This window comes from Nannospalax galili, unplaced genomic scaffold (assembly GCF_000622305.1).
Source record: "Nannospalax galili isolate Female #2095 unplaced genomic scaffold, S.galili_v1.0 scaffold929, whole genome shotgun sequence".
Taxonomy (NCBI): Eukaryota; Metazoa; Chordata; class Mammalia; order Rodentia; family Spalacidae; genus Nannospalax; species Nannospalax galili.
The window spans coordinates 1,218,585-1,240,747 of record NW_008359591.1 but is presented as its reverse complement, the minus strand read 5'-3'; the positions used below and the strand labels follow the sequence as shown (position 1 = coordinate 1,240,747).

Sequence of the window (22,163 nt, the reverse complement as noted above, 5' to 3'; positions counted from 1 at the left end):
AAAGTCAATGTATCCCTTTTGTAGATTCTATACATAAAATATCCTAAATACTCCACCAGAAATCTTCTAGAGCTAATGACCACATTCAAGAAAGTATCAGGATACAAAATTAACACAAAAATAAATAAGCATTTTTACTGCAACAGCAAATGCACTGAGAAAATAATCTAGCATAAATTCCCACTCACAATAACCTCAAAATCATCAAAGATATTGTAATAACTCAAACAGAAGAAATGAAAGACTTTTATAATAACATCATAATAACACTTTAAGACATTAAAGAAATTAAAGATGATGTCAGAAGATGGAATGATCTCCCGTGCTCATGGATTGATATGATTAATATTGTGAAATGGTCATCCTACTAAAAGCAATCTTAATTTAATGCAATCCCCATCAAAATTTGGATACGTTTTTATCAGAAACTGAAAACATAGAATCAAATTTCATATGAAACCACACAAAAAACAGGATAACGAATATAGTACAAATAGTATAAGATTAACAGAGCCATCCCTGATTTAAATTATAATACAGAGCTGTATCAATAAAAATAGTATGATATTAGCATAAAAATAAGAACAGTGTTCAATGGAAAGAGTCGATGACCCATATTTCAGTCTGCCCACTTACAGTCACATACTTTTATACTGTGAGGCCAAAAATACACTTTAAAAATAGACAGTTTGTTCGACAAATGGTTCAGGTCAAACTGGATAGCTACATGAAGAAGAATAAACTAGATTCTTTAACTCTGCACACAACTGAAATTCAAGTGGATTCAAGACCTCAACATAAGAATTAATAATGTTAATCTCATAGAAGAGAAAGTAGGGAATACAATGGAATTTATAGGCATAGGAAATGACTTTTCAAACACCATATAATTGTGAAAAAAAAAAAAAAACACATGTGCGTTAAGACCAACAACCGAGATCTCAGACTCTATGAATCAAAATTTTCTGTGCAGGAAATGATACCATCATTCAAGTTAAGAGCTGACCTGCAGAAAGTGAAAAATTCTTTGCCAGTTATACCCCAACAGAGGTTTAGTATCCAGTATTTAGCATCTATTATTTACAAAAAAATTAACTAAACATCAGAACACAACCCATTTAAAAATTGGAGCAAATAAAGAGATCTCAAACGATGAAACATAAATGGCTGAAAAAATATTTTTCAAATGTTCAACCTCTTTATCCATCAGAAAAATGTAAATTGTAACCAATTTTAGATTTCATTTTACCCCAATAAGGATAGCTAAGGTACATAAAGCAAAGAAAAATGCTGGTGAGGATGGGGGAGTAGTGCACACTTATTCACTGATGATGGGAATGTAAACTGGTGCAGTCACTATCCAAATCAGTGTGGAGATTTCTCAAAAGGCAAGAAATAGATAGACCACATGACCCAGATACGCCAGTCTTGGACATACAGCCAAAGGACTCTGTATCTTACTACAAAGACACAATTTTATCTTTATTCATGTCTATTCAATTCACAATAGTCATGAAAGAGAAGTGTTCTAGATATCCATTATCTGATTGATGGATAACGAATGTATGGTGCATTTACAAAGTGGAATATTATTTAGTTATTAATAAAAATGAAATTGTGAAGTTTTCAGTTAAATAATGGAACCTGAAACAATCATCCTGAGTGAGGTATCCCAGATCTGGAAAGAAAGTTGCCCCAAATTTTCTCTCATAAGTGGATACCTAGTAACTTTAAAGCTTAAGGTATTTGTGTTTCATTTGGAAAATCCAGAGGTCAGGAAACTACTAAGTGTCCATTGGGGGAGGAAGCTTCTTGGTAGGAGAGACAAAATGTAGATTTATAAAGGAGAAAGGGGAACAGTGGAATAGGAAGGGTTAAATGGGGTGAGGAATGGGAGGGCATAACAGAGGAGGAAATTTAGGGTAGGACAACTAACATTAAAGGCCTTTTAAAGAAGACATATGGAAACCTAATACAGTAGAGCCTTCTTAAGTTATATACATACACAATATAAACAAAATTTGAATGAAGTAATCTTATAATGGAAGGAAAATACCTCTACCCGACATCACAAGCTAGTTAATAAAAAACCCAATTCCAGTAATGGACTGCCTATTTTGGAGTTGTTGACCAGAGAGTTTCATAGAACCTGAAACAATATAAGCTATTGCCATTGCTCTTGGCTTCCCAACAGAACTTGACTATAAGACTTCATTGCTGAAGGTCTAAATACATGAATCATAGAACAGACAAGAAATCAAGTTGTAATGACTTCAAATATTCATCACTACCTGGTAGCTTTCATATACCTGGGAGGTATAATGCATACTACTGGAATAGAAAAAGAACCACCAGCCTTACACAGCTGTGGACCCTGCATGTTGCAATAATAACTGGCCTGGTAAGGTATGGCCACTGGTGAAAAAGTAGCAAAAATGTTAAGGGAGTAACAAACCTCTTTCTGACTAGATTTAAGCCCAGTTCTTAATATGAAGTCCATGTCTGGTACTGTCATAGGACCAAAAACCTTGGGCTAGATAGGTCACAGCCATAGGGGAGAATCTACCACTATTTTTCAGCTAATGGACATGATGTTAAACCAATTCCTAATGACTTATTATATTTGTAGATTAGTGCATTTCTCAACTCTCAATGCTACTATATTCAGCAGATGGTGATTAATACAGAGATCAATGTACAAAGAATAAAAGACCAGAGGGCTCAGCCCTAAATGGGACACCTATAACACACCCTGTCCTCCTAAGTTTTCAGGATTATAGTGGAAGAGGGCACAGAAAGAATGTAAAAGTGAGAAGTTGTGGGTGAATGCAAAGAAACAGGTAAAGACACAACAAAATGAACATAGATACAAAGCTACTCAAGAAAATACTGTAAACTGCATAAAGACACACATGAAAAAGATCATCCACCATGATCAAGTTGGTTTTATTCCAGAAATGCAGGGATGATTCAATATGCACAATTCAATAAATGTAATAAAGCATACAAGTGAACTTACACACAAAAGTCACATGGTCATCTCAATGGATGCAGAAAAAACCTTCAACAAAATTTAAACACATTCATGATAAAGGTTCTAGAAGGAATGGACTGGGGGTAATATACCTCAACACAATTAAAGCTATACACAGAAAACCCACAACCAAAATCACTCTAAACAGAGAAAAACTGGAAGTATTTCCATTAAAAGCATGAAACAGACAGGGCTGTCCACTACCTCCATTCATTTCAAATATAGTGCTTGAAACTCTTGCAGGATCAATAAGACAAGAAAAGGAAATTAAAAGAGTGCCAATTGGAAAAAAGAGGAGATCAAATTAGCCCTAGTTTAAATGAGAAGATATTATACATAAGAGATCCCAAAAATTACATTAGAAAACTGTTAGACTTGATTAATACTTTCAGTAAAGTGGCAGTATACAAAAACAACTTATAAAAATCTGTAGCCTTTTTATATAGCAATAACAAGAAATCAGAAAAAGCACTTGAAGAAACCCTCCACGTCTCCATAGCCTAAAAAAAAGAAACAAAATATTTAGGAATAAGCCTAATCAAAGACATTAAAGATCTCTACAATGAAAATTTCAAAACTCTAAAGAAAGAGAGAGAGGAAGACACTAGGAGATGGAAAGATCTACCATGCTAATGGATCAGTAGAATCAATATTGTTAAAATGATCATCTGACCAAAAGCAATTTACGGATTCAGTGCAATCCCAATAAAAATACCCACTATATTTTTCACAGAGCTTGAAAAAATAATTCTGAAATTCATACGGTATCACAAAAGACCCTGGATAGCAAAAACAATCTTAGGTAAAATGAACAATGCTGGAGGGACCACCATACCAGATCTCAGATTATATCACAGAGGTATAGCCATAAAAACAACATGGTATTGGCACAAAAGTAGACACACAGACTAATAGAACATCATTGAAGACCCCAAACTGAGTACACACAATTTCAGCCACCTAATATTTGACAAAGGTTCTAAGAACACACAATGGAGGAAAGACAGCATCTTCAACAAATGGTACTGGCAAAACTGGATCACCACTTGTAGAACAATGAAACTAGATCCTTATCTTTGATCTTGCACAAAAGTCAACTCCAAATGAAGCAAAGACTTCAATGTGAAACTGGAGACTGAAACTTTTAGAAGAAACCATTGGCAATAACCTAAAAGACATAGGTGTAGGAAAGGACTTTCTAAACTGGACACCAATTGCTCAGGCATTAAGATCAAGAAGCAACAAGTGGGGCATCATTAAATGAAAATCTTCTGTACAGCAAAAGAAACAATCAAGAAAACAGAAAAATCCACAGAGTGGGAAAAAAATCTTCATGAGTGACACATCTGACAGAGGTTTAACATCCAGAATATATAAAGTACTCAGAACACAAAGAAGTGAAAAAGCAAATGACCCAATTAAAAGATGGGCTAAAGATGTAAACAGAGAGTTCTCAAATGAAGAAATAGATGGCTAAGAAACAGCTTAAAAATGTTCAATATCATTAATAATTAGGGGAATGCAAATTAAAATGCCACTTTAGGATTTCATTTCATACCAGTCATATTGGCTGAGATCAAGAGAACCAAATGCTGGTGAGGATATGGGGAAAGGGGAGTGCTCATTCACTGTTGGTGGGATTGTAAACTCATGCAACCCCTATGGAAAACAGTGCAGAGAACTCCTAAAAAACTAAAAACGAACCTACCATATGACCCAGTTTTACCATTCCCTGGCATATACTCAAAGGACTCATCCTGTTGCAGAGACACTTGTAAAACCGTTTGTTGCTGCTTTTTTCCTAATAGCTAAGAGATGAAAGCAACCTAAGTGCCCCTCTACTGATGAATGGTAAATGAAATGTGGTACATTTACATAATGGAGTTTTACTCAGCAGGAAATAAAAATGAAATAATGAAACTTGTAGGTAAATGGATGGATCTAGAAATTGTTATACTTAGTGAAGCAACAGAGGCTCAGAAATACAAAAGGTGTTTATTCTCCCTTATTTGTGAATCCTAGCACCAAATCCTTTTAAGTGAATGCATATTCTGATGTAACTGCAGAAATCAGGAATATGGAAGAGAATCAGGGAGGTAAAGGGAAAGAAACCTGAGAGAGAATAGTGTGAGGAATGTGTTACTAAGGGAGAAATATGTAAAAGCAGGGGGTAGTTAAAGTATGTGGGGGGAGGGGGGTATACAAAGAACTATGGGAACAAATGGAAAAAAAATTCTCCCAATATACAATTTTAAAAAAGCCTTAAGCACAGAAGGAACACTGTGTGGATGGAAGAAAGTCCTTTTAGAAGCCATATTGTTGTTCAATGAAAATCTCAGTGTCAGAGTTAGATTGTCCTATGAGCTGTTGGCTAGGAGTCCCTAGAGGTCCCCAAACAATAAAGGCCATTGCCAATAATGTTGGTTGTATACCCAAAATGGATGGTTAAAACCTATTCCTGAAGACACTGCATGATGTGAGCATGGGAGAGGGAGAAATCAAGCTTGGACTAAGCTGGAACCCCCCTCCCACCGGATGGGTGGCCTTCATAGTACCAGAAGGCAATATGCAGATGGCTGGGGGAGAATCATCCCCTATAATTTTGCTCAACAGACCCCTTCATGCTGCACTATCAACATGCCAAACATGATGTTCCTGCTGCTGCAATAATGGCATATCTAGTGTATGTACAACCAGAAAATTTTTGATTGGATATAATGCCTGCTCCTAGAGATGGAGCACACATCTGGTACTGTAGATCATGCCAACCTCCTGTGGAAGGGGAGGATATAGGTCCCAGTGGGGGGATGCCACTGCAACTAGTTTGTTAAATGGATAAGATGCACCTCCTACAGTGTCTTCCAAGCATGTGTGTTTATGCTTATAGGTTAAGTTATTATAGCGGCCAGTGTTTAGATGTTCTTGCTGTTTGTGTTTTTAATAGTTGATGAAATCCCACTGAAATGGGCCAACAGGCCATGGAAAACAGATGATGCAGAGACCCAAAAGTTCAGTGCCTGGCCACAATGGGAGGAAGATCATCTCACACCTATCACCTGCTCCGAGGCTCAGGAAATTTTGTGGGAGAGATTTGGTGAAAGGTATGTAAGAGCCAGAGAAAGGGGTATAGTGTTAATTAGAAGTGTGTTCAGACCACTATCCTGACAAGCTATAGTCACACTTCCTTCCAGCACTCATCAAGGATTGGGGGCGGTCAGTTACCTTAGCTCCATGTGGGAGAAGGGATAATGATATATAAGCTGAGAATGCCATTTGAAGCACCTTGCCATTTTATATGGCTGTTGGGAAGTCAAAGGATCGATATTTGAATGTGGATGTTTCAGCACAGCTGTACATGGAGGGAAAGTGGCACCCCCATTTTTGCTCTGTTAGCACAATAAACTGGTTAGAATTTTCCCCTCTCCCCCCCAAAATAAAAAGAACAAAGCTAATGGAAACCTTCATTATTCCACCAAAGTTGACCCCATTTTGGCAAAGTCTTTGGTCTTTGATTTCTTATTTCAATTTTTCCAGTCTTAAACTTCATTGTGTATATATATATACATATATATGTATATATATATATGTAACCTGTGTCACGTTATTTCTGGGAAAATGTGTTAAAATTGATTGTCTTTAGAATAATAAAAATGCTCTAAAATTAAAAAATAAGTAAATACACCACAGTGAAAAAAATTACAATGTTTATGTGCAGCAAAAGGAACAACCTAGGGAGGGAAGAGGAAACCCACTGAGTGGGAGAAAATCTTCACCAACTGCACATTCGACAGAAAATTAATATCCAGAATATACGCAGAACTCAGAAAAGAAAGAAAGAAGAAAATTAATGACCCAATAATAAGTGGGTGCAAGACCTAAACAGAGTTCTAAAATGAAGAAATAAACATAGCTAAGAAGCACCTTTAAAGTATTCAACATCCTTATTAATTAGAGAAATGCATATAAACCCACTTTAAGATTCCTTCTTACCCCAGTCAGACTGCCAAAGATCAAGAGATGAAAGACTCAAATGCTTGAGAAGCTGTGGAGAAAGAGGACTGCTCATTCACTGCTGGTGGGAATGCAAACTCATGCAACCAGTATGGAAAGCAGTGTGGAGAACTCTCAAAAAACTAAAAATGAACCTACCATATGATCCAATTACACCACTCCTTGGCATTTACCAAGGGACTCATCATATTGTAGAGACACTTGTACATCCATGTTTGTTGGTGCTCTCTTCACAATGGCTAAGAAATGGAAACAACCTAAATGTCCCTCAACTGATGAATTGTTAATGAAAAAGTGGACATCTACACAATGGAATTCTATTCAGCAATAAGAAAAGATGAAATTATGAAATTTTCAGGTAAATGGGTGGAGCTAGAGAGTGTTTTACTAAGTGCAGTAACACAAATACAGAAATTAAATAACTTATGTTCTCCTTCATTTGTGGATTTTAGTACCAATCCCTTAAATGTGAGTATATGAATTCTGATTAGGAGCCAGGACAAGGGAAAGGATACGTGGAGGTAAAGGAAAAGAAACTACCTGAAAGGGATCCCTATCCTTTCAGGTAAGGAACAGTTGGGAAAAGATGTTACCTAGGTAGGTGGAAAAATTGGGAGTAATTGGTAGGGATGAAAGGAGGGAGGAACATGCAAGGGGCCACGATGTGGGCAAGGGAGGGAAGTCAGGAGAGGAAGGAAAGTGGGAATCTGGAGGATAATGGAGTCACTGTGACTAGACAGTAGGGAAGCTGAATGGTAGAAAAAAAAAGTGGGGAGGAGTCAATCTTGGGAGCTAGTAAATGTATAGGGAAAAATGATGCCTTCAAAATCCTATGAGAAATGCAAATACAGTGTTTGAACATTAATGCATATGTGTACCTGGGAGCTTCTTGGCAGGGAATGCAGTTCCAGACAGAAGAGACCCCCCCTTATAGTGATAGGTGGAGGTGGTCCAGGAGACTCCCAAAATAACACAGGATATTGCCAAACATCTTGGTTATCTCCCAGAACTAGTAGATAAACCCTGCTGTTGAGGAAAGGACACACTTGGGGTACAGGCATTGAAACAGTGGAGCAGGAATTGACCCAGAAGCCTTCTAACAGAAGTTTGGCTATCATAACGCTAGATGATGATATGCAAACTGCAAAGGGAGAATAACAGTCAATGGTCCATTCTAGCCTTGAAGCCTAATAACCAAGGTGACCAGCATGGCAAGCTACCTCTTTTGGTGGCACTGTTATCTGGGGTGGGGGTGCAATCAACAACTATCCAATTGAACTTAAAGCCCCCTCAATGGGAAGGAACTCATGGGTGGCACTGTAAACTCAGCCAAGTACACATGGCAGGAGAAGACATAGATTCTGGAGAAAACCTTATCTCTTTAATATCTCAAGACAAAAGTAACTTATTATGTGCTGAATATCAATTCTTTAGGAAGATCAACAGTAATGTCCCTGATATGGGGGAAAAGACCAACAACTGAAGCAAAGCTGGGTGAGGGGAGAATGTGAGTTGAGAAAATGTTAACCTGGTGGGCCATCCCATTAGGCTTGCTGGGTGGTATGGTTAATGCAGTGCATAGTAGATATGTAACTAGGGTGAGGCCACCTAAGCAGATGAGGTCAATGGGGGAAACCCTGGCATGGCAGCCATCTTGAGGATGGTATGGGGAAGCATACCTTCTTGACCAGTAGGGGCCGCTACTGGTCAGTATGCAGATGCCTTGGAAACAGCAGAAGTTCTAGAACAGGCTTTGCAAGCTCTGGGAGTAGCACACCAGGGACAGAAATATCTACAAGTGGCTGCAGGGGCCACTTGACCACTGTCGGTATTAAGAAGTCTGTCCCAAGTGGAAGCCTTAGCCCAGAGGTAACTGAAGGTGTTAGAGAGGAATTAGAACAAGAGAGGGCTATGAAGCTGGCCTCATTGGTACTGGCCTCTGACCTTACCAGTAAATTAGATGAGAGAAAAGGAGATGGAGATGTAGGCATGTCTTTTTTTTTTTTTTTTTACATATAGGAGGTCAAAAGAAAAAAGATCAGATTGGTAATACAAGGCCAACCCTGGGAACCTAAAACCTGGAACCTCTGGGAAGAATCAGGTAGTAATGAAGAAGGAAGTGACCTAAAAATCGTGGGAGATATCCCTTGGAGTCAACCTTTAATTCAAAGAAAGGGAAAATCCATGGTTCCGTATGCCGATGGAGGTCTTAATAATAGCTCAGTGTAGGAGACCATGGTAATTAGAGAATACTCAGCACTGGAGCTATTGGAACTAGGAAAGACATTCAAACAAGCAATGAAGGAGTCCTTAGCCACCTGTCTTGTGAGGCTATGGGACATGGGGGCAGATGGAATCATTTTAAGTTCTACAGAAGCAGAGAAGTTGAGCAATATAACTACTTATCCGTCTTTGAGACAAAGACTTCACAATCTATAGCAATATGAGGGAAATCAGTCCATGATGAATTAGCTCATACAGGCCATTAGGGACATGTGGTTATCCTCAGCTGAGATTCCTAAGAATACCAGAGACTGGAAAACCATAGAGGAAGGACAGGCCCTGTGGAGGGAACTGCGTATGAGGGAAGCTGTGTTTGATGCCCAGTTCACAGGCTCAGAGAGGACTGTTTTTATAAGAAACTTAAGAAAAAAACTGATTCAGCAAGGCCCATGAGACTGGTATGAAGCTTTGGTGGCAGTGCTAAGCCCCACAGTCAAGTCTGACCTGTATGAGGCAGGAGAGGCTTTAGTGGATTTAAATGATTTAGACCAACGTGTAAAGTGGGTCGGTTCACAAGGTGCTAAAGAAACTAGACACAAGGAAAAGGTCAGGAACTCTGCAAAAGGACCCCTCGGTGTCTCCCAAGCACAAATGTGGATGGATCTGCACAGAGAAGGAGTTGTTAGGGACAAAACTGATGGGCAACCAAAAGCTGTGCTGGTGAGCCAATGGAGAGCTTTAAGACCAGACCAGCAATTCTCCACAAGAGAAGATAAACTGGAGACCAGGAGGCGTGGGTGACTCCAACTGTACCACCTACTCCAGATGAGGGCAGCCTTAAGGATGGGACCCCCTCCTGAGCCACTTCCTTGAAGGGATGGCCAAGGTTGCCCACAGGTGAGGGCCATACTGGGTGACTGGAGGCTGCATGTTGAATTGAGTATTTATTGGTGCCCCATGAATATACAAAACACATTGGTCCTAGTAGATACTGTAGCAGAGTATACCTTAATTCATGGCAACCCCCCCAAAACACAGGGGACAATGGATGGCAGTGGACAGGTATGGTGTTACAACCATAGGGACAAAGCAAACTAGACTCATTCTGGGAATGGACAGTTTTCCCCCAGGAGTGCAAGGTGTGCATCTCTCCCCTGCGAGAGAACATTCTAGAGATGGATGCCCTACTGGGTCACACCCTACATACTACTGCTGGAGAGATTCAGCTGAGGGTGTGAACAGTAAAAGTGATTACTCAGGGGTAGGCAAGATGGGAGCCAGTTAGATTGCCCACCCCACAGAGGGTGGTGAATATCAAATAGTACTGGCTGCCTGGGGGTTGAGATGAAATTACAGAAACCACCCAGGAACTAGAATGGGTATAGGTTATCCCCCAGTCCAGAGCCCTTTCAATAGCCCCATTTGGTCTATCAGGAAGCCAGATGGCTCCTGGAGAATGAGTGTAGATAACAAGGAGTTAAATAAGGTTGTGCCCATGCAGCTGTGCCTAACTTTGCACTTCTAACTGAATAGCTGGTCCAGGAAATGAGGTACTTCCATGCTGCAATGGACCTTGTTAATGTATTCTTTAGTATTCCTTAGGAGCTGAATCCCAAGACCACTTGCATTCACGTGTAATGGACCACTAGGGACCTTCAGAGTACTTCCCCAGGTTATCTATCCATCCCCACGCTTTATCATGGGATGATGGCCTGGGACCTGGACTTGTTACTGTGCCCTCTTTCTGTAAGGAGTTTCCACTATATAGATGCTCTTATCAAGGTGAGGGCTATCTGCCTACATGTTCCCCTAGAAGCAGCTCACTGGTATCATATCAAGTCTGGCCACAGGGGAGCCCATACAGGACAGAGAATAGCCAAAGCCTCTGGTGTTCCAGTAAAATACTCTGACATCCAACAGGTGGTCTAGACCTGTGAAGTTTGTTCCCGGTTATGGCCACGAAAGATGGATGCCATGATGGGACACGTGCATGTCAGCTTTGTCTGTAAAAGACTGGCAAATAGATTATATAAGGCCCCTGCCAGTCAGTGAAGGCTGCAAGTACGATCTCACTTGTGTGGACTCTGCCATAGGACATACACAGGCCTTTCCGCAAGGGAACAATGGGTAAGGCTATTATTAAGGGCATTATCCAACTCAGTGTCATGTATGGGTGCTCATGGTAGATTGATAGTGACAGAAACACTCATTTCAAAAGTACTGATGTATAAGTTTGAGCTGAAAACAATCAGGTTCAATGGTATTTCCACTTTCCCTATAATCCTAAAGGAGCAGGGCTAATTGAAAGAAATAAAAGAGTTGCTAAAGAACACCTAATAGCCTTAAATACAGAAGGAATCCTACAGCGGGGGAAAAAAATCCCTTCTAAAGCCATGTGGTTGTTAAATGAAAATCCCAGTACCAGGGCTGGGTTGCCTTCCTATGAGGTGTTGGCGAAAGGGGCCCTAGAGATCCCCAAAACAATAAAAGCAATTGCCAATAATGTTGGTTGTACACCGGAAGTGGACAGTAAGACCTTATACTGAAGACACCCATGATGTGAGTGGGGGAGAGGGAGAAATCAAGCTTGAACTAAGCTGGAAACTCCCTGTCACTGGATGGGTGGCTTTCATAGTGCCATAAGGCTCTTTGCAGATGGCTGGGGGAGAAGATGGAGGAGAGGACTTTCTAAATCAAATATCAGTCCCTCAGGAAATAGGGTTAACAATATCCAATTGGCACCTCATTAAACTAAAAACATTCTGTACAGCAAAGGAAACAACCAATGGAGGAAAGAAGTCATCTACAGAGTGGGAGAAAATCTTCACTAACTATATATTTGTTAGAGGATAAATATCTAGAATATACAACAAACCAAAAAAAAAAAACCCTAAAAAGCAAGAAAACAAATGGCCTAATTAAAAATGGGCTATGACTCCAAACAGAGAGTTCTCTAAAGAATAAATAAAAATGACTAAGAAACACCTTTTCAAGTGTTCAATGTCCTTAGTAATTAGGGAAGTGCAAATGCAAACCAATTTAGGGTTTCATTTCATACCACTCAGATTGGCTGAGATCAACCAAACAAATGATATCACATGTTGGCATGGATATGGAGAAAGGGGAACCCTCATCCACTGTTGGTAGGACTGTAAACTGGTGCAACCACTGCAGAAATCAGCATGGAAAACTCTTAATAAACTAAAGGGAAATCTACCATTGTGGCCCAGTTATACTACTCCTAAGCGTATACACAAAAGACTCCTCCTACTTCAGAGACACTTTCACAGCCATGCTTATTGCTAGTGTTTTCACAATAACTTGGAAATGGAAACAAACTAAAATCCCTCAACTGATAAATAGATAATAAAAATGTGAAACATTTACACAATGGAGTTGTACTTTGCAGTAAAGAAAATCAAAATCATGAATTTGCAGGTCAGTGGATGGAACTAAAAGCTGTTATACTAAGTGAAGTAACACAGACTCAGAAAAAGAAGCAACATACGTTCTCTATTTGTGGATCTTAGCTCCGAATCTTTAGATGTGAGTATAAATCATGATGTAAGTATAGGAACCAGGAAATTGAAAGAAACAATGGGGTTGAAGGGGAAGAAGTAGCTTGAGGGAGCAGGATATTAGGAGACAGGTGTTATCGAGATAGTTACTTGGAAAGGCAGTAGAGAAGGTTATTCAAAGAGAGAGTGATAGGTGAAAAAATTTTTGCTTACATGGTGTTAAAAACCAGAGGGAAATGTATTAGTTGAAAGTCCTACAAAAAAATACCTATCTAATATAACAAAGAGTGCATGTGTATAGCCAAGACTATATAACAAAAAGCATTGTGCTACATAGGAAAATCTTCCTTTGAGTTGTTGATCAGGATAGTCCAAGAGACTCCCAAAATAACACTATCTATTGCCACAGCCCTTGATTACCTCCCAGAACTTGAATGTAAAATTCTCTTGCTGAAGACAGGTCATATTTCAGACAAAGGACTTGGAGCAGTGGAGCCGGAACTGAACTGGAATCCTACCAGAAAATTGGCTCTCATAGAATCAGAGGTTACTATGCAAGTTGCCAAGGGAGAAAACCAATCAATGGTCCTACATAGCTGTAAAGCCTGATAAATAACAATGACTGGCCCAAGAAAATACTGCTTTTGGTGAAGTACTGGCACTTTTGGGCATAATCAATTGTTGTTTAATTGAATTAAGGCTTGTTCAATGGGAGGGAACTTATGTGTGGTATTGTAAACATAGTCAAATATACATGGTTGGAGAGATCATAGATCCTAAAGAAAAATCTATGTTTTAAAAATTTGCATGTAACAGAAGATTTTCTTTCTAAAGCTTCCATTAGTAAACTACATTTTCCACATCTTAGAACTATGTAATTTCTTACTGTAATCTAAATATGCATTCTTATATTTACAGGCAATTGATGTCCCACCACTAATGACAGAAGTTTCTTTTTGCAACAGATGGGGATTATCAGAGGGTTCCATAACTGATCAAATGCAGAGAATTATTATTTAATAGATGTTAAGCACTACGAGACACATTTTACGTGTAACCTTCACACCTAAGAGGAATTCATCTTTCACCTCTCACCAGTGAGGTTACTTGATGCAGCAGATGGTCATTAACACAGAAACTCACAACTGATCAATGTGCAGAGATCAAGAGTTTGCAGAGTGCTCATCTGTAAATAGGACACCTATTTCAAATGTCTGCCTCCCAAGGCTTAAGGATTATTGCAGAAGCAACAAGTGGAAAAATTTTTAGAGCCATAAATCCCATGAAAACTCAAACCAGATAAAATTCCAGCATAGGCATGGGAGAGTAAGAACTCCCAACACAACCTAAGGAACTTTTGGCAACTTATTGTTCTTGGGTGGGGAAGAGACAGTAGCTTATAGGGGTGAGACTTTTGGTAGGTCTTGACCAGGCTCCTGTGGATGGACCATACTGAGACACGTGTGGAGACACACACCAGATTCCATTGACCTTATTGTATATACACTGTAGTGCACTAAATTGGGCACAGGGCAGTGAGGGGAGGGACCCATAAGGGAGAGAATTTAAATACCATTGAATTATGTTCTATGAAAAATTTAAAATTCAATAAAGTACAGTGTATGAAATTGTTTTTAAATATATTTTTACTGAATTTTTATACTTTATAAAATACATCCTAATTACATTCAGCCCCCATTCAGTGTTTGCATGTCATATATATTAAGGCCTGTCCAGTCTTGAGTGAGTTCATCCACTTGGTTCTGTTCAGCCTATCCCTCCCTTAAGGAAGATCACTCTCTTAACTAGCAGTGATGAAATCCATGAACCAATGCAAATATTTTTTAATTCTATCTGTATTTACCAGTGATTCAGTGAGATTAAAGCTCTTTTTTTTGTTTTTACATATTTTCCTTGTCTCAAATATTTTTCATATATGTTATTGGAAAGAATCACATTAAATTTGTGGTTTCATATATGAAAAATGGTTACATAACAACAATATTATAAGGTCAATAAAAGGTCAATAAAATACTCTTGATGGTATAAGGGTGTGGAACAATTATCCCATGCTCACAACTGAATTGTTAGAATATTGCTTTAAAGTAGCAAATACTGTGAGAACATGATAGCTTTCAGAAAGATGAACAATACAGGTATTCAGGTATGATATATATGTATTCACTAAAACATTTTTCTATGCATTGCAATATATGTTGTTTAAAGTTAAATTTATATGGAAAATAAGTTACAGTATTTAAAGAATCTCAGTGGAGTAAATATTTTCATGTTAAATTTAATTTACTTACAGTGCTCTGGTTTTCAAAATCAAGAACGCATGTAAGACCAGCTACACTAGAATTGTTAGTCATAATTTTTGATTAGTGAAGAATTCCCAGCAGATTGGTTTTATACTACAGGGAGTTTTTGGAAAGCAATGAGGGAGTTTCAGTATTAACTTCACACTGGGAGTTGAAGATGGGAGAAAAAAATACCATTCCCTCCAAACAGCTTTTCCTAGGGAAAATTGACATGGAGAGTTGTCACTGATACCCTTGTTCCTACGCAATTTTTCACAGGAAATGGGTGAGAAAATCAATTTTATTTTGCTATCATTTTTTTGGTCTTTTTGAGACAGGGTCTCCCTGTATCCCCAGCTCTCCTGGAACTCACTATGTAGACCAGGCTGGCCTTGAACTCACAGAGATCCCCTTGTCTCTGCCTCCCAAGTGCTGGGATGAAAGGCATGCACCACCATGCCCAGACTTGTCATTTTTTTGAAGGTAAATAATCTCAGCATCCAGAGCTTCTCATAAGATGTTAACATGTGTGGAGATAGCTTTTCAAGGAAATTATCTAATAAATTGGATAAAAAGCTTTTCAGACTAGAAAAGCTAAATAAACTGCTTTGTCCACTTTCTCTAAATTCCTGTGGGCTGATAGCTAAGCACTAATGGACAAAATAATTAAACTTAGCCATGTGAATTTTAAGAGTTCATGTGGTTAACCTCTCTGATATGCTTCTTATTGATAACAATGAAGAACTGTAGTTTGTAGACTATTGGGGAAATTCATCTTAGAAAATCCAGCACAGTATGGTGAAACTCTAAAATAATCTTCAAATACTTGTTCTTGCATAATAGTAATTCAGAGATGGTGAGACTCACAGGTTCAGAACAGTTTTGTCACATGTTGTTCATTAAAATAATATAATAAAACCATGCTGTTAAAAATTTAATTATTTTTTCTGAATTTTTCTTTGTGAATATTTAAGAATCCAAGGGAATTTCAAATACCCAAGGGCTGTAGGGCAACATAACTTCTCACATAGTCTATCTGTGCTTCTTCACATGGTCACTGGTTTCATAGTATTCCTTGAAACATGAAGAAAGGAAGAAATCACATCTTCCACATTTGTATCTCAGTAATTTTTTTGGAAATAAAAATAAGTATAATCTTATATTTTTGAGACCTCACAGTTGAAGAATTAATAATTATTTCAAATATAGTAGCTTCTCTATCAATATGCTTATTTTTCCAATAAAACTTCAGACTTTCATTCTCTTATTTCCAGTAGACTGTTTAGAACATATTATACATGATAATTTCTCTATTTTTGTGAAACCAAAAAATTGGAGACACCTCTCTCTATAATATGTTATTCTCCATCCTGCATGATTTTTCCACTCTCTCTGCTTTCATATAATTTACTATCTTTCTTTTTATGTATAATGCAGATTTTTAAAAAAGAATTAGTTTCAGAGCCAGACATTGTAGGGCAGGCCTTTAAATTCAGAGACTGAGGCTAGCTTGGCCTACATAGAAAGTTCCCTGCCAGTAGGGGATACAGGATGATCCTGTCTGAAAAAGATTAAAAAAGCTAAATTACTCTCAGGAAGTTTCAGTCATGAAGTCCTTAGTTAATTCTATAAAGAAATGGTTAGTGAGATAAGCATGAAAAGCTGTATGAGTAGAAAACCAATTGGATTGGTCTTATAAGAATCCATGACTGGTACTATTCATTGTTTAGGCACTGAAGACAGCAGTTTCTAATTGACCAACTCCTCTTTTAGATTGCCAGTGCTCATTATTAGATTAAACAAACCACATTATGTCCATAACTGCATATTTTGTCATTACAGAAATGAAGTGTGATGATTCCCCTTGAAATCCAACTCATGGGTTTCCATAGGATCTGTATTCACTTCTGTGATTAAAATTGTGGATGCATGTTGATCTTTGTGGGATTTTATTTCCAGCTTTGATGATCATCTATCATCTAACTATCTATCATCTGTCAATCAATCAATCAATCAATCATCAATCTATCTATCTCTATCTGTCATCTATCTATCTACCATCTATCTATCTATCTATCATCACCCATCATCTATCTATCTATCATCTATCTGTCATCTATCATCATCTATCATGTATGAATAACCATCAATAAATTTGCTTAAGTTTTTCTGTCAGTTGATTTTTCTATAAAGAGTCTATAGTTTTTAAATCGAATTTTTGAAAATTTCATTAAATATGTTTTGATTATATTTAGACCCTCTCCCCTATTTATCTCTCTCTCTCTCTCTCTCTCTCTCTCTCTCTCTATCTCTCTGTCTGTCTCTCTCTGTCTCATATATTTATATATGCATATTGAGTTAAGATTGTGTCCCCAAATGGGAGTGCATACATCCATTGGAACCTGGTTTACCTGTCTAGCATCACACACTTAAAAAAATCCAGCTCTCCTTTTTCAGTAGATATAAGTTACCAGTAGTTCCTCAACCAAGTTTGGGGCTTCTTATCCACTTCCTCACTTCTATGCTGGGATTTTGTCTGGCTTGAGCTTGCATGGGTCTTGTGCATGCTGTTACCATTACTGTGAGTTCATATGAATAACTTTCCAGCTGTCTGGAAAAATCTGTTTCCTTGTGGTTATCAACTACCTCTGTGTCTTCTGAAATTGTCCCTGTAAGTTTTATTTTTTTAATGATTTTATAATTTTTATATTTTTGAACATTTTTATTGAGCTTTATAAATTACTACAACATTTCTCACTCAAACTGAGAACCCCTCCCCCATCCATGCCTCCCCTTATACTCCCACTGAACCCTATGCACTCTGCCATACTTAATACTTAAGTTGAATACAGGTATTGAAAATCAAGCCATTCCTTTAATTGTAGTTTCTTTTGTAGCATTTCATTTCAGATTTACTTTGATAATTTCACTCATGAAATAGAAAGGATCTTGATTCTTTACACATATTTTATTGAAAAGAAATACACGAGTGTATTAGAAATTTGTGAGAGTTTTTATTAATGCATAATCAGGTAAAATAATGGTAAGGGACAGACATGAACTGAAAAAAGATTTAAAGTAACCATCTTATTCTTTGACTAATCTGTAATGATGAAAGAATTATACATACATATAATTAATAGCAAAGACAGTTTCTTTTCCATATGAAAAGTATGAATGCTATATATGGTATTAAAGAAGAAATGATATCATTTGGGAGTCAAAATGAATTAGAAGAAGGGGAAAGAAAAGTGGGAGATGCTTGTGGGGTGTATGTTAAAAATACATTGCACACTAGAATGAAAATAATTTTACCTACACCATCACTTTGTCCAATAAATAGATTCTTAGTAATAAGTATGAAATATTTCATGGGAAGTTGAAAAAGAGACTATTCAAATTGAGTTAGTTTTTCTTTAAGACACTTTAGTATAAAGATATCGTGTATTTGTCATATTCTGTATACAACATATCTGTCATATATATCAGTAATTGCATGAGGCTAAATCACTTGGAATTGCTTCCTCATTTACTGTTTAGATCAGTGGCTATCTAAAAATTACAATCAACATTGTTTAGAAAATACTTCCTATTTCTGGTATACCTTTAAAAAAAGAAACAGTACCTTTCATATCTTTTGATGAAGAAGCATTTCAGGTTGGTGTAGTGACACACACCTTTAGTCCTGGCACTTGGGAGGGAGAGCCAGGTAGATATCTGTGAGATCAGAACCACCTGGTTAACATAGTGAGTTCCAGTCCTACTAGGGCTACAGGGAAACCCTGTCTTAACTCTTTACCCCCAATAAAAACAAAAAGGAAACATTTAGAACATAGGAACATGAGATTACACTCTAATTCAATACAAAATGAGTCTTAATCACATTTTCTTTGTCTCTTCTCTTTTTATAGTGAGCAGTTTGAAGGAATATGATGGAAGAAAACAAGACCCAGGTCACTGAACTTGTTCTCAAAGGAATAACAGAGCTGTAAATTCCCTTGTTCCTGGTATTGTTCTTGATTTGCATCACCACCGTGCTGGGCAACCTTGGATTAATTTTTTTAATCTGGAAGGACCCCCATCTTCACACACTCATGTATCTTTTCCTTTGGAAATTTAGCCTTTACTGATGCCTGTTCTTCATCTTCAGTTACTCTAAAGATGCTAATGAGCTTTTAAAATAATAATGACCTGCTATCAATGGGAGAGTGTTTTGCCCAATTTTTTTTGTTCCGTTGCAGCCATGAAACGTTACCTGCTGGTAGTGATGGCTTATGATCCCTATGTAGCCATATGCAATCCTTTGCTCTATCTAGTGGTGATGTCCAACAGCCTGTGCACTCAGTTCAAAAGTGTGTCATATATAAAGTCATATATAATTGGATTTCTACATTCCTTAATTCATATGGGATTATTATTTTGGTTAACTTTTGTAGGTCCAATATAATTGATCATTTCTATTGTGAAATTGTGCAACTATATACAATTTCTTGTACTGATCCATCAATTAATACATTGGTGATTTTTATTTTTGCTATTTTATACAATTTAGTACTTTTATGTATATCATAGTCTCTTATGTTTATGTCCTCCTCTTTGCTATTCTGAAAACAAAGTCTGAGAAGGACAGAAGCAAAGCCTTCTCCACCTGCAGCACCCATCTATTGTCTCTTTGTTCTATGGCACTCTCTTCTTCATATATGTGCTCTCTGGATCTAGTATAGAAAAGTATCAGTGTAAAAGGCGTTCACTGTTCTACACAATAGTAATTCCTCTGCTAAACCCTTTTATTTATATAGCCTAAGAAACAAAGAAATTTTAGGTGCCCTGAGAAAACTCATAAGATGATATCTATTTTCATAAAACTTGAAGGTTCTTTCTATTGTCTCTTTTTTCTCTTTAAATGCATCATATTTGGCCCTGCAGCTTTGCAAATGATAGAGATTCTTATACCTTGTTAAATAAAGTAATAATATAGACTATGAATGCCTCTCTGAGCAATGTTATTATTATAAAATTGTTAGTGAGGGTGCTGGAGAGATGGCTAAGCAGTTAAGAGCACTAAATGCTCTTTCAGAGCACTGGGGTTCAGTTCCCAGCACCCACATGGCAGCTAACACATCCATGACTCCAGTTCTAGGGAACCTGGCATTCTCTTTGACCACCATGGCTATTGTGCAACATGGGTGCATGTATGTACATGCAGGTAATACACTCATACACTAAAATAAACATTGTTAATGAGGTATTTGAGGACATATTTCAGTATTAGTTGTTTTTAAATCCATGCTCAAAGGAGGAAATGAATTTACAATACTGTCTTCATGAAATTTATAAACTCTTATTTTCCAGATGCATATACTTTAAAGTTTTTTGAATTTATATTATTTAAACAAAAACTCAGTGTTTATAAATCCTATCATTCTTTTTCCTTTCCTGAAATTTTCTTTATTTTGTTGGTTTCATACTTTAGGCAGTGTAGGTAACAACCATCATCCACTCTCATCTGTCACCCCTCCCACACTCCTGCAGAGTCTGTTCTTCTCCACAAACATTTGTCCTCCTGCTTTTGTACCTTTATTTTATGCAGAAGTTATTTTAGCATCCACTGCTGCTGTATGTTCTAAATATTTGGAAATTCAATGGCTGTGTTACGTAAAACAGATAATATTTCATAGCATTCCTCCACATGTTCTAGATTTACATTGATTCTGCACCCCCTTAGGTCTTCAAGGGAATGCTTTAGATTCAGAGCATTGGGTCTCTGTATTTGCCAGGAACCCCAAATAAGATGCTTCTCTGATACATTGACCTTGTATATGGTTGAGAATTGAACTTGTATATGGCTATAAATATACATTTTAGAAGCTGTTTTGGCTACATGTTCATTTATTTCATGAGTAGTGGAGTCTTCCTGAGGCCTGTGACCCTCAGCCATTGACTCTTACATCCTTTATAGTACCAGGCATACATTCCTTTTCTTGAAGCAGGCCTCATATCCAATGAGAAGGCCATTGATTTTCCTGTAATAGTTATGCTGCTACTTCATGCACAGCTTACTTGACATGTTTGGTTACAACTAGTTAATGCTGTTGATGAATTTTATCTTCCAGCAATTGTTATGGTACTTTCTAGTACTATATATGTGTATTTGGCTGTTTACAGTACCACACATGCATTCCCTCTGCATTGTGTGGGCCTTAAGTCCAATTAGATAGTTGTTGACTACCTCCCAAGATAAAAAAGCAGTTCCTGCACCTACACGAATAGAGATAGTTTGCTGTGCTAGTCATTATTGTGTTTATTATACTTACAGCTGGGTTGGACCATTGATTGGTTTTCTCCTGTCTTCAGCAATAAGGGTTTACCTTCAAGTTCTGGGAGATAATTAAAGGCTGTGGCAATAGTCTGGTATTTTGCGAGTCTCTTGGACTGCTCTGAGCAACAGCTTGAAGAGAGGTTTCTCCTGTCTGGCACTGTGTTTCTTGTCATACAACCTTCAGCTACACATTGTTAGTAGCTCTAAAGTAGTAGGTTTCTTTTTTCACTCAATTACATTTTTTCTTTCGAAAATATTTTACTTCCTTATCTAAGATTTTCTGAAATGTGGTTAATCGGTATACAATTGTGATACCTTTCCTTTTAAGTAATTGTGTATTTCTTTCTCATATATATTAGATAGAATCTAAAAAGCAGTAGTAATGCTAACAGCAAGAATTCCTTTCTAAGTACTCAACATAAAAGTGATTTTTCACATAATAAGAAATCACATTAGTCTAGCAATGTGACAGCCTTTGGACTTTTCTCTAAGATCTGTGACCACTCCAGCCATGTGTATCAGGTTATGTTTAAAGTTGCAAACTTGAGTTTCCTCCCATTGAGTGGGCTTTTAGTCCAATCAGGTAGCTATTGATTGCTCCCAAGATAAATGTGCCACTACCGCACCAATGACATATGCTGTGCTGGCCATTGATGTGGTTATTTGATCTTGAAGCTGGTGTTGGATGATCCACTGATGTTTTCCTCCCCATGCAAACTCAGGCAGACAATAACTCAGCATAGAATTTGGAAAATGAA

At 37.6% G+C, this 22,163-nt stretch overlaps 1 pseudogene; it reads left to right on the top strand.

Annotated features, from left to right (window-relative positions):
* The first annotated feature begins 19,015 nt into the window (after positions 1-19,015).
* On the top strand, positions 19,016-19,934 carry LOC103725984 (annotated as a pseudogene).
* The last annotated feature ends 2,229 nt before the right edge of the window (positions 19,935-22,163 follow it).